Here is an 11,450-nt window from a genome sequence, read left to right as displayed (position 1 = left end):
ATATACATATATATATGAATATATATATCCCGTACAAGTCTTATCTAATCAGCAATTTATCCACGTATCGTCCTTTTCTAAATTCACCTAGTTATAGTGTGCGAAATCAGTTTCTTTTTTATAAAGGAAAATGATATTCCTCCACTCTCTGTTGCTTTATATATATACATATATATATATATATATATATATATATATATATATATATATATATATATATATATATATATATATATATATATATATATATACACACACACATATATATGTAAGTGTATATATATATAAATATATATATATATATATTTATATATATATATATATATATTTTTGGGCTCAAGCCATGTCGTCCTGATGGAAGTTCCTATAGGGTAGCTTCCTAGGGTATATTACAACTACGGCGATATTCCCAGAGAATTTACCTTAAGGTACCAGAATTCTAACTCCTGGAGCGAGTATCCCTCGTGAAAGGGATATCGCGACATATCAGAGGACGTATTCTAGACACGTCACATGGCAATCTACGACCTGAATAGAGATTCGTCTCGTAGGAGGGAGATTGACGAGATACGAATTCGGGAAAGAAAAAGGGGAGCCGCTCCCAAGGCTTCCCTATCCCCCGATTCGTATGCGTGCCTGCCGCCAATCCTGGCGCCATCTGTATTCCTTTTTGCGTAGCTTAACAACTCGGTGTTTTTTCCTGTTTTTCTCGCAAATCTTGGATTTATTCAGCTTTTCATGGCTTCTTCGTCTTCGTTGACCTCGGATAAGTTGAGTATAGTGTCTGTTATGTATAAATGTAGGCTCTTGGTAAAATTTTGAGTGATTAATAGGATTAATCTTTGATACAAGAGCCGTAGCCTACCAGAGGTGTCCTGGACACTGTCACTCGCTAGGTATAAATTAGTTAGTCAGAGTGACATTCCTGGTTGTTTTGCTTAATAAAATTTAGCTATTTAGCTTTACATAGGATTTCCTTTCGTGCTTAGTATTATTTGGCGAAGTATTCGCCATTCTGGCCTACGCTAGGCCATGTAGCCTAGTCGTTTGGTCCTAGTACTTAATGCATGATTATGGTTTTTCCGAGTGTAATTAAAATTTTATTGAAGCTTTAGGCTATTTTATACATTTTAGACTGTGTGGAATATTTCCAAGATTGTATACGTGAGAGTTTCGGTGAATTAGGTAATCGATTCTCTTGGTGCCTAGGCTAATTGCTTATGGAGCCTTAGTATACTTTATCATACTCCCCGGTTGCTTTCTTTTCTTCGGAGAAGGTATGCAATCCCTTTCCCTCTGTTTAAGCCTTGGGCTTATCCCTAAGTGGTTTTTTCCGAATTTATTTTCGATAAAACTATACTAGGGTGTTACTGTACCTTCCTGTTCCTGCTGAGTCTGGTTCAAAGAGGGACAGAACAACAGAGTTTTTAGTCTGAGTCCGTGTTGTTTGGCTTGGGGCAGAGTCTCCCTCGCTGACCTAACACTTTCAAAGGGAGCTGAGCTCCCTTAGGTCACTGTCGAAGGTTTCTGTAGTTATGATTCCTTCTTGTGTGATCGACCAGACTAAGTCCTGTTGCTGTTCTCGGGGAGGATAAATCTTCCCTTGGGAGTTGCAACGCCTTCCTTGCTTTGGTGCTCTGGAAGCTGGCAGGTATTATACTACTGCGCTGGCACTTTCCCTTAGATCTCCCTTAGGCTAAGACAGAGTTCTTGGCTGCGGGTGATCTGTCACTAAAGCAAGGTTGGCAGGACCCTCTTGTCCCTTCCCCCTCTATCTCCGTAATGGCCTAGCCATTACTGTACTGTACCTTGCCGGCCGGCAGAGCTGGCCGGCAGGGGTATTACTGTACCATATGTCATTCTACTTCTGGACCTAGTATAGGTTGGGATATGGATTGACTAAGCCCATTGCCGGCCGGCAGAGACGCTGGACGGCAAGGGTCTTATGTTTTCGAGTGCTGCCCGGACCTCTCTTGGTCCCTCATCCATGCCTGCCGGCAGAGCCGGACGGCATTGGTCAAGGAAGCCTGAATTAAGTTTCTCCCCTTCCTTATATGCACTCTTTCGGTTGCCGGGCTTGGGGGGTTGTGTACACTCTTATCCCGGCATCCATTCTATTTTCTTCTAGTGCTGTACCTGTCCCGGCAGCCGGCCTATGAGGCCGGCTGCCGGCCTATGAGGCCGGCAGCCGGGCAGGGGTAGTCTTCTGGTTCTTTTGCTGCCGGCTGGCATCGGTCTTGTACCTTTGCCGGCCGGCTTATGTCAGTCCTTGTCTGCCGGTCACCAAGAGTGTGGCCGGCAGCTGGGTACTACCTTGTGTAGTTGCTGGCCGGCAATCAGTGCCGGCCAACACTGGCTGTTGCTGGCCGGCAGCTGCTGCCGCCGGCACAGGCATTTGAACCAGAGGGCTGCCGCCCTATAGCTGTTAAGTAGTATACTTTAAAGCTAATTGTGGTGTGTGCCGGCCGGCAAAGGCAGGCCGGCACACATCCTCCTATACTGTACTAGTATTCTTCTGTATAGCATATACAGTAAGAAGAAAACTATAGTAAAAGTTTAGGTACAGCACTGTATCTTCTAATACTATTGTGTTTTCTTACACAGCCCTTTGCTGTTGCCCTCAGACAGGAAGCAGAGTTCTTCCCCGTCTATTATCCAGGATTTTTAAAATCATTGCCTAGGTGTGAGCTCCACCTGTTTCCTCTGGAAACCTTGCATTGGTTACTCTAGTAGAGATAAACCATTTTTGATTTTATTATCCGGAAGGCTGCAACAATGGGTTGTGAGGGAAACACAAGTGTGTGTCTTTCAATTATGAATTGTTATGCTATACTATGCATATCCAGTGATACATAGTTCGCTTGATACTCATGGAAATTTCTTCTCTTTACAGGAGGACCCTCCGAAGTGCGGAAATGTTTTCTGCAATGTCCGCAGCAAGAACCTCTGCGGACATGAGTGTTGTAGGAGACACGCAGCATGCGCTGTCTCCAAGGATGATCTCCAGTATTGGGACCCTCAGGTATGTACTGTATGCACTAACCTGATTACTGAGGCTTTTGATTCCCCTAGAACGGCGGAATCAAGGGATATAGCTAGGGAAAAGCTTCGTACTTGGGTAAGGGGCTTCAAGAAAAACACCTCTGGCCCTTATCTTCCAAGTGAGAAGATGAGGGCGTATCTTTTTCCCCAGGCATCAGCTGAGGCAGTGATTCCCCAGCCTCAAGAGGAGATCCTTCAAGATCAAGTCCAGGTGGACGAGGAAGTCGCAGATGCGATGCAAGACATCCAGTTGTGTGACAGGATGTCTGACCTGGACGATCGTTTGGAAGAAGACCTCCTGGCAGAAGGTCAGGATCAAGTTCAAACCCCGGATGTCGTAGAGGATGAGGTCGACGAGGTGTCGGCTGCTCCGGTTCAGATGCCGGAGCCTATCCCCTCAACATCGGCTGGTCTCCCAGTAGAACTGGGACAGGCCCTCTCTTCGATTGTTGGAATGATCCAACAAATGCAGAAGGAGAATCAGGAGAAGGCGGCTGCAATGGAACTGCGCATGCAGTCCCTGGCAGAATCACATGGGCCCCGGAAAAGGCTCAATGTGAAAGACCTTCCCATATGCTCAGATGCTAACCCATGGAGGTATGCTGAGCACATGCCGATGACGACTGGAAAGATCGTCATTTCGGATAAGCTGGGTTCAGTTCCCCTAGAGGAGGTAGAATTCTGGCCCAGCAAGGCATCATATCCGGACTGCTATGTCCGGCTGAGAAAAGAACCAGCTTCAAGGGAGGAGACAGAGCCGAAGGAGGTCATTGTTATGGACCACGCTAAGGCTCAAGCCCTACTTTCATCCTCGATGAAAGAGAGGGGCTTCTCGAATTCGAAGGTAGCTGCATTGAGCAAGAAGCTCCCTTCGTTTGTGTCCTCTCCTGATAGAGCCTTCCCCTTTTTACAGAAAGGGTTTGCGGCTGTCCTAAAGGCAGTCGAGGCCGGCAAGCCTTGCCCCTCCCTGGAGGAGTGTAAACCCTTGTCGCTGGCTCTACCTATGGACCACAAAGACTGGAAGGATGTCCATCTAACATTCTCAGTGGGAAAGTTGGAGGCTGATATTGCCGGACGGCAATTCGGCGAGGACCTCCCCAAGCTGTCCGAATCTCTTTTACGAAGAGAGTTCGAGACAAAAGAAAGACTGGCTGCCTCAATGTCTCATCAGACTACTCTCGAGACGATGGCAAGTGACCCCAAGGTCCATGAAATGTTCATGGTAGTGGCTAAGTCTCACTTAGCCACAGTGACGAAGGACCTTTATAACTTCGTCAAGGCAAGGAGAGCTTGCAGGGAGTTCGTGTTCACCGGGGCTTCGGTGAGACACGAGCCAAGGAAGTTAATCTCCTCCAACATTTGGGGAAAAGACCTTTTCCCTACCGATGTGGTCAAAGAGGTTGTTGATAAGGCCGCCGTGGAGAATAGAAATCTTCTCCAGAAGTGGGGCCTGGCTATCAAAAGAAAATCTTCCCCGGATGAGGGTCCTCAACCAAAGAGGAAGAATATGAAGACTAGGCTACCATCTCGGCCAGCCAAGCCTTATAGACAGCAACAGCAACTGCAATTGCCTTTGCCTCCAGTGCCCCAAATGGTGGCACAAACCCCGACTGCCTTTCAGTGGGTACCCCAGGCGGTGCCAGGTCAGTCAACCACATTCGCCCCAACGTTCGAAGGACAGTCTTCTTCCTTTCGTGCAAAACCTAGAGGAGCAGCCAGAGGCTCGTCTAGGCGCCCCTCAAGGGGAAGGGGATTCAGAGGTGGTCGTGGTCAGGGAGGCAAGACCTCAGGACGGCAGTCCAAGTGAAATGATACCGGTAGGAGGGAGACTGATGAAATTTTGGGATCGCTGGACCTTCGATCCCTGGGCCCAAAGCCTACTCAAGAATGGACTGGGTTGGAGCTGGTACAGCACTCCACCCCCATGCCTTCGGTTTTTCCAACACTCCACCCCCATTTTGGAGGAGTACGTTCAAGAACTGTTGGAGAAAAATGTGATCCGAAAGGTGAAGTCCATCAAATTCCAAGGGAGGCTGTTTTGTGTTCCCAAGAAAGACTCGGAAAAGCTCAGAGTCATTCTGGACTTGTCACCACTCAACAAGTTCATAGTGAATTGCAAATTCAAGATGCTAACACTGCAACACATAAGGACCTTACTGCCCAAGAGGGCATACTCAGTCTCTATAGACTTGTCAGACGCCTATTGGCACATTCCAATCAGCCGTCGACTCTCCCCCTACCTAGGGTTCAGGCTACAACGAAAACTGTACGCCTTCAGAGCCATGCCATTCGGGCTAAACATACCCCCAAGGATTTTCACGAAGCTTGCGAGCGCAGCTCTCAAACAATTACGCCTAAAGGGAATTCAGGTAGTAGCCTACCTGGACGACTGGCTGGTGTGGGCAGCATCCGAGACCGAATGCTTGCAAGCTTCCAGTCAGGTGATCCAGTTCCTAGAGTACCTAGGCTTCAAGATCAACAAGAAAAAGTCTCGACTTTCTCCATCCCAAAAGTTCCAGTGGCTGGGAATCCACTGGGACCTTTTGTCACACAGTTTCTCCATCCCAATGAAGAAAAGGAAGGAGATAGCGGGCTCTGTCAAGAGACTTCTAGATTTCGAAAGGATATCAAGACGCGAACAGGAGAGGGTACTAGGCTCTCTCCAGTTTGCTTCAGTGACAGACCCAGTGCTAAGAGCACAGCTAAAGGATGCAACCGGAGTTTGGAGAAGGTATGCATCAAACGCGCGAAGAGACCTGAGAAGACCAGTGCCGCCTCGGCTACGTACTCTTCTCAGACCTTGGTCCCAAGCCAGACATCTAAAGAAGTCTGTTCTTCTTCAGCCACCTCCCCCGTCGTTGACGATTCACTCAGACGCCTCAAAGGAGGGATGGGGAGGTCACTCTCATCGGAAAAAAGTCCAGGGGACTTGGTCCAAGCTATTCAGGACCTTTCATATAAACTTTCTAGAAGCTATGGCAGTGCTCCTTACCTTAAAGAAAGTCTCCCCGCGTCACTCGATCCACATAAGATTGGTGACAGACAGCGAGGTGGTTGTGAGATGCTTGAATCGACAAGGGTCGAGGTCACCACCTCTCAACCAAGTGATGTTAGCCATTTTCCGATTGGCGGAAAAGAAGAAGTGGTACCTGTCGGCAGTTCACCTTCAAGGAGTCCGCAATGTGACAGCGGACGCTCTATCCAGGTTCACACCGATAGAGTCGGAATGGTCCTTAGACGCAGGATCATTCTCCTTCATTCTGAATCAAGTCCCAGAACTGCAAATAGACCTCTTTGCGACGAAAGACAACAAGAAGTTGCCCCTGTACGTGTCCCCGTACGAGGACCCCTTAGCGGAAGCAGTGGACGCAATGTCCCTCGACTGGAACAGATGGTCCAGGATTTATCTGTTCCCTCCTCACAACCTTCTGTTGAGGGTCCTCAACAAACTGAGATCCTTCAAGGGGGTAGCGGCAATAGTGGCCCACAAGTGGGCGAACAGCATGTGGTTCCCCTTGGCGTTGGAACTACAGATGAAGTTCGTGCCGCTACCACATCCAGTTCTGACCCAGCGAGTCCAGAAGTCGACTGTCTGCGCTTCATTACAGAAAACCCAGACCCTGCAGCTCATGATTTTCTCGCCCTAGCGGTGAGAAAGCGCTTCGGGATTTCGAAAGCCAGCATAGACTTCCTAGAGGAATACAAGTGCAAATCGACTAGAAGGCAATATGAGTCATCTTGGAGAAAATGGGTGGCCTTTGTAAAGGCAAAGAATCCGCAGGAGATCTCAACAGATTTCTGCTTATCTTTCTTCATCCATCTCCATGGCCAAGGATTGGCAGCTAACACGATTTCAGTGTGTAAATCGGCTTTGATGAGACCCATTTTATTTGCCTTTCAGATCGACCTTGGTAACGAGATCTTTAATAAAGTTCCGAAAGCCTGCGCTAGGCTCAGACCTTCAGCACCTCCAAAGCCCATCTCATGGTCTTTAGACAAAGTTCTTCATTTCGCCTCCTTGTTGAGCAATGAAGAATGTGCGTTAAAGGATTTGACGCAAAAAGTTATTTTCCTATTTGCACTCGCGTCCGGGGCCAGGGTTAGTGAGATCGTAGCCCTCTCGAGAGAGGCAGGTCGTGTTCAGTTCCTGGATGGGGGGGAGCTGAACCTGTTTCCGGATCCTACGTTTCTCGCCAAGAATGAGTTACCCACCAACAGGTGGGGTCCCTGGAGAATCTGTCCTCTGAAAGAAGATGCATCTCTATGTCCAGTAGAATGCCTAAAGGTCTATCTTCGTAGAACTTCAGACTTCAAGGGTAGTCAACTATTCAGGGGAGAAACATCAGGCTCAAATTTATCTCTGAATCAACTCAGAGCGAAAATGACATATTTTATTCGCAGAGCGGATCCTGACAGTACACCCGCAGGTCACGATCCGAGGAAAGTTGCCTCATCCCTAAATTTCTTTAATTGTATGGATTTTGAACATCTCCGTTCATACACGGGCTGGAAGTCTTCCAGGGTGTTCTTTCGCCACTATGCGAAGCAAGTAGAGGAACTTAAGAGATCTGTGGTAGCAGTGGGTCGTGTAGTTAACCCTACTGTTTAACTCTGCGAGGAACAGTGGTCTTAATTGGGACGATTAAGTCCAGGGTGAGTGTGTAGGTACATACTGTACTACAAACTAAATGAGGGCACCAAGTGCCCATATAGACTGTTCCTTCCTTCAAAGGTGAACCTTGCATAAGTTCAGACATGTGTGCCAAGCGTTTCTAACGCTAATGTGATTGATTTGTAATACAGATTTTTTTATGACTTGATACCTTGGTATCTCATTAAAGTGGTGTTTAATGGTTTTTCTTTCAGATAAACAAGTTCTGTTTACTATCATACTTATGCTTAAAGTTTTGGGTTACCCTCTTTTATATAAATATATATATTTGTTGTTAACCTGTCTGTTTATTATCTGTCAATAAACTTGTTCTTGAGAACCTTGCGTCTCTTTCACCTGTGTCAATTTATTGGTATAATTGAGCATTTTAATTCTATGTATCTTATCTGGGATAATTCTGATAGAATTGTTCTGTTTTGCAAGCTATGTTGCATTGGTTTATGTAAGTCCCCTAATGGGAGGACTCCGTCCCATAAAGGGACGAGGGCGGTTTTATTAGTTTCTTCCTATGCGGATATAAACCTTTGTCCAATACAAGTATTGTGCGGATGACTGGTCAATATATTGACGCAGTGGTTCTATACAAACTATGCTTTACTTAATATAGGGCGAGACCACTATATTAGCTTGCCTGGTATTCATACATAGATATATGTACTCTTCGAGACTTTCCAGAGTCTAGTAGGACTCTTCCCTGTAGGGGGCAGGAAGCTCTAACATAGTTTATAGTTAGTTGAAAAGATGTATAACGGTAACATCTTAGGTCTCTAGGTCTAGTCGACCGGGAATAAATATCTCCGGGGAGTACGGCACGTTCTGAGAATCCACAGATACAGTAATGCTCTGGTACACTTCCATCAGGACGACATGGCTTGAGCCCAAAAAACGGATTTTGAGCGAAGCGAAAAATCTATTTTTGGGTGAGATAGCCATGTCGTCCTGATGGACCCGCCCTTGCCTTTCTAAGAAAGGGCTGTAGGACCCCTCCCTACATACAGTATCTGTAGCACCTCGTGTACGCTACAAGGAATACAGATGGCGCCAGGATTGGCGCCAGGCACGCATACGAATCGGGGGATAGGGAAGCCTTGGGAGCGGCTCCCCTTTTTCTTTCCCGAATTCGTATCTCGTCAATCTCCCTCCTACGAGACGAATCTCTATTCAGGTCGTAGATTGCCATGTGACGTGTCTAGAATACGTCCTCTGATATGTCGCGATATCCCTTTCACGAGGGATACTCGCTCCAGGAGTTAGAATTCTGGTACCTTAAGGTAAATTCTCTGGGAATATCGCCGTAGTTGTAATATACCCTAGGAAGCTACCCTATAGGAACTTCCATCAGGACGACATGGCTATCTCACCCAAAAATAGATTTTTCGCTTCGCTCAAAATCCGTTATATATATATATATATATATATATATATATATATACACACACATGAATATCTTCATCAGCCATTGCTTATCTATCGCAGTACAAAGGCCTCAGACATGTCTTTCCATTTGCTTCTGTTTTTAGTCTTTCTATGCCAGTCCAAACCCGCAAACTTTCTCAGTTTGTTAATCCGTTTCTGAATGGGGATTCATTAACGTGGTGAAAAATTGGTTCATCGCTATGAATTGCAAAGCTATACTAACGTGGATTACACACACTAGGTTTCTTTTCTGTGAGTAAGTATAGTCTCCCACCATCACCAATTCGCAGTGGCCAGCGTGGTGATGAAAATCGTCAAACCCCAGACATCAATAAGGACATTTTTGTGGCTTTTGCCCTGCAGTGGACTCAAAATGGCTGCTCTTATATATATATATATATATATATACAGAATGATAGTAAATACCCAGGATATTGCATATATATATATTTTTTTTAATGGGGAGCTTATGCAAAATCATTGTACAAATGTTTCATAAACTGAATTTTTAATGTAATTATGAGGTTAACCTATAGGGTATGAAGGACATCTTTACATATTTGGTTGGGTAATGCCAGTGCACACGTTCATGAAATCTGTCTCTAATGACTCAAGCCATTGCTATCTTAAGGAAGATTTCAATGGTATTTCCATAACAAAACGGAAAATGAATATTCAAGTAAAATGAACCTTTAATTTGAAGTTGAACTTAACACATTTGTGAAAAGCGGGCTTAAGGAAATATTTCTCATATCTATTCTCTGCCTCTGCAACTGGAGGGATCTGTCATCATTAAAGCTATGGGAAGAGCTAACGATTTGATCTCTTTGAAGAACTTCAAACGGAATCTCGGGGCGAGAATTCGTTCCACTAATTGGAATGTCACCCTTTTCCTTAAAGGCTTTGTGAGTTATCTTCGTCAGGTTATAATCACACTGGATGTATTTGCTAAGCCCTCTATTGTTCTGAACAGAAGATTTACAATCTCAAGGTTATACTGACCAATCCCGGTGGCTCTCAATTTTCTCCTATCATTTACTGATATGTCTTCTTTCTTTTCCCGATTAGTGATCGCTATTTTATAAAAAAAATAAAAACACAATACGTTTACTTGCCATTCTAATACGAGAAGTAATATCAGCGGGGAATTTGAATAACACGATATTATATGAGGTTATAAAAGTTAGACATAATTGATTTGCTTCCTTGGCTTTTCTACTTTTTCAATATGAATAGAAAGAACAGAAAATTCCATTCAATAATAATTTAATATAAAGAATGGAATGTATCACAACTACGCCTTCGCGAAAAATATGAAAATTTCCATCGCTAAATAGTTCATCAAATACTTGCCAAAGGTCCGTTGATATTCAGTATGATGTGGAATCGAGTTTGCAAAGTGAGATATACTTGAAAAAAAATATACAGAAAAAGATACCATTTCTCTCTCACTCTCTCTCAATCTAGGGCAAACAAGTTCAACTCAATTAAACTGTCTGAGAGACTAAAGGGCACCATAATTTGGAACCGCAAGATCCTATACGAATAAAAATCAACGAGCCAATTGTGCTAAGTTATGAAACATTCTTAAAAGCCAAAATAAGTACTACAAAAACATTAGCCTCAGTTATTGAACAATAAACCTCGCCTAACGTTGGAAGATTACAAAATAAACGGAACTAGTAGAAAGTTGCACTAGTTAACAATCAACGTACAAAGCGCCGTACAGATCCTTCAATAGTCACCGTCATACAGGAAGAAACCTGAGGCAAATAACCCAGGAAAAGCCGTCAATGGTAACTTGAAGTGACTAAACGGCCGGCTATAAAGTTTAGGACTCACCGAAGTATCGTTTAAAGAAAGGGGTATATATTTCACCAATATTTTCGATACCGATTTCCGATATCCTTTTCTCGGTCACGTCCCAAAGGTATCTGCCTCAGAAATACTGAGCTAAAAGAAGACTGGGAATAAATATAATGCGTTGGTGACTCACTGTAATCAAATGTTGAGATTTTATTTTAACGACCTAAAACCACAAATACCCATCGAAACATTATGAGCATTCCTTAAAAAAGATAGACCATACAAAAAAAGAAAAAAGAAAAAAGCGCCATGAAAATCTGAATATCAAAGCATGAGAAATACCGCGAGAGAAAATTATTTTAAACTTGGGCGTCAGAAAACTCTGATTTGAAGACTCAATTAAATATTATTCTCACTTGCAATAATAACAATAATAATCTGCATTGGATTATAAAAAAATAGGCTGCTGTAGTGGATCAATTAAATATTCTTGGCGAAACATTCGTGTATGAAT

Source organism: Palaemon carinicauda, chromosome 21, assembly GCF_036898095.1.
Source record: "Palaemon carinicauda isolate YSFRI2023 chromosome 21, ASM3689809v2, whole genome shotgun sequence".
NCBI lineage: Eukaryota > Metazoa > Arthropoda > Malacostraca > Decapoda > Palaemonidae > Palaemon > Palaemon carinicauda.
Note: the sequence above shows the minus strand (reverse complement) of the source record.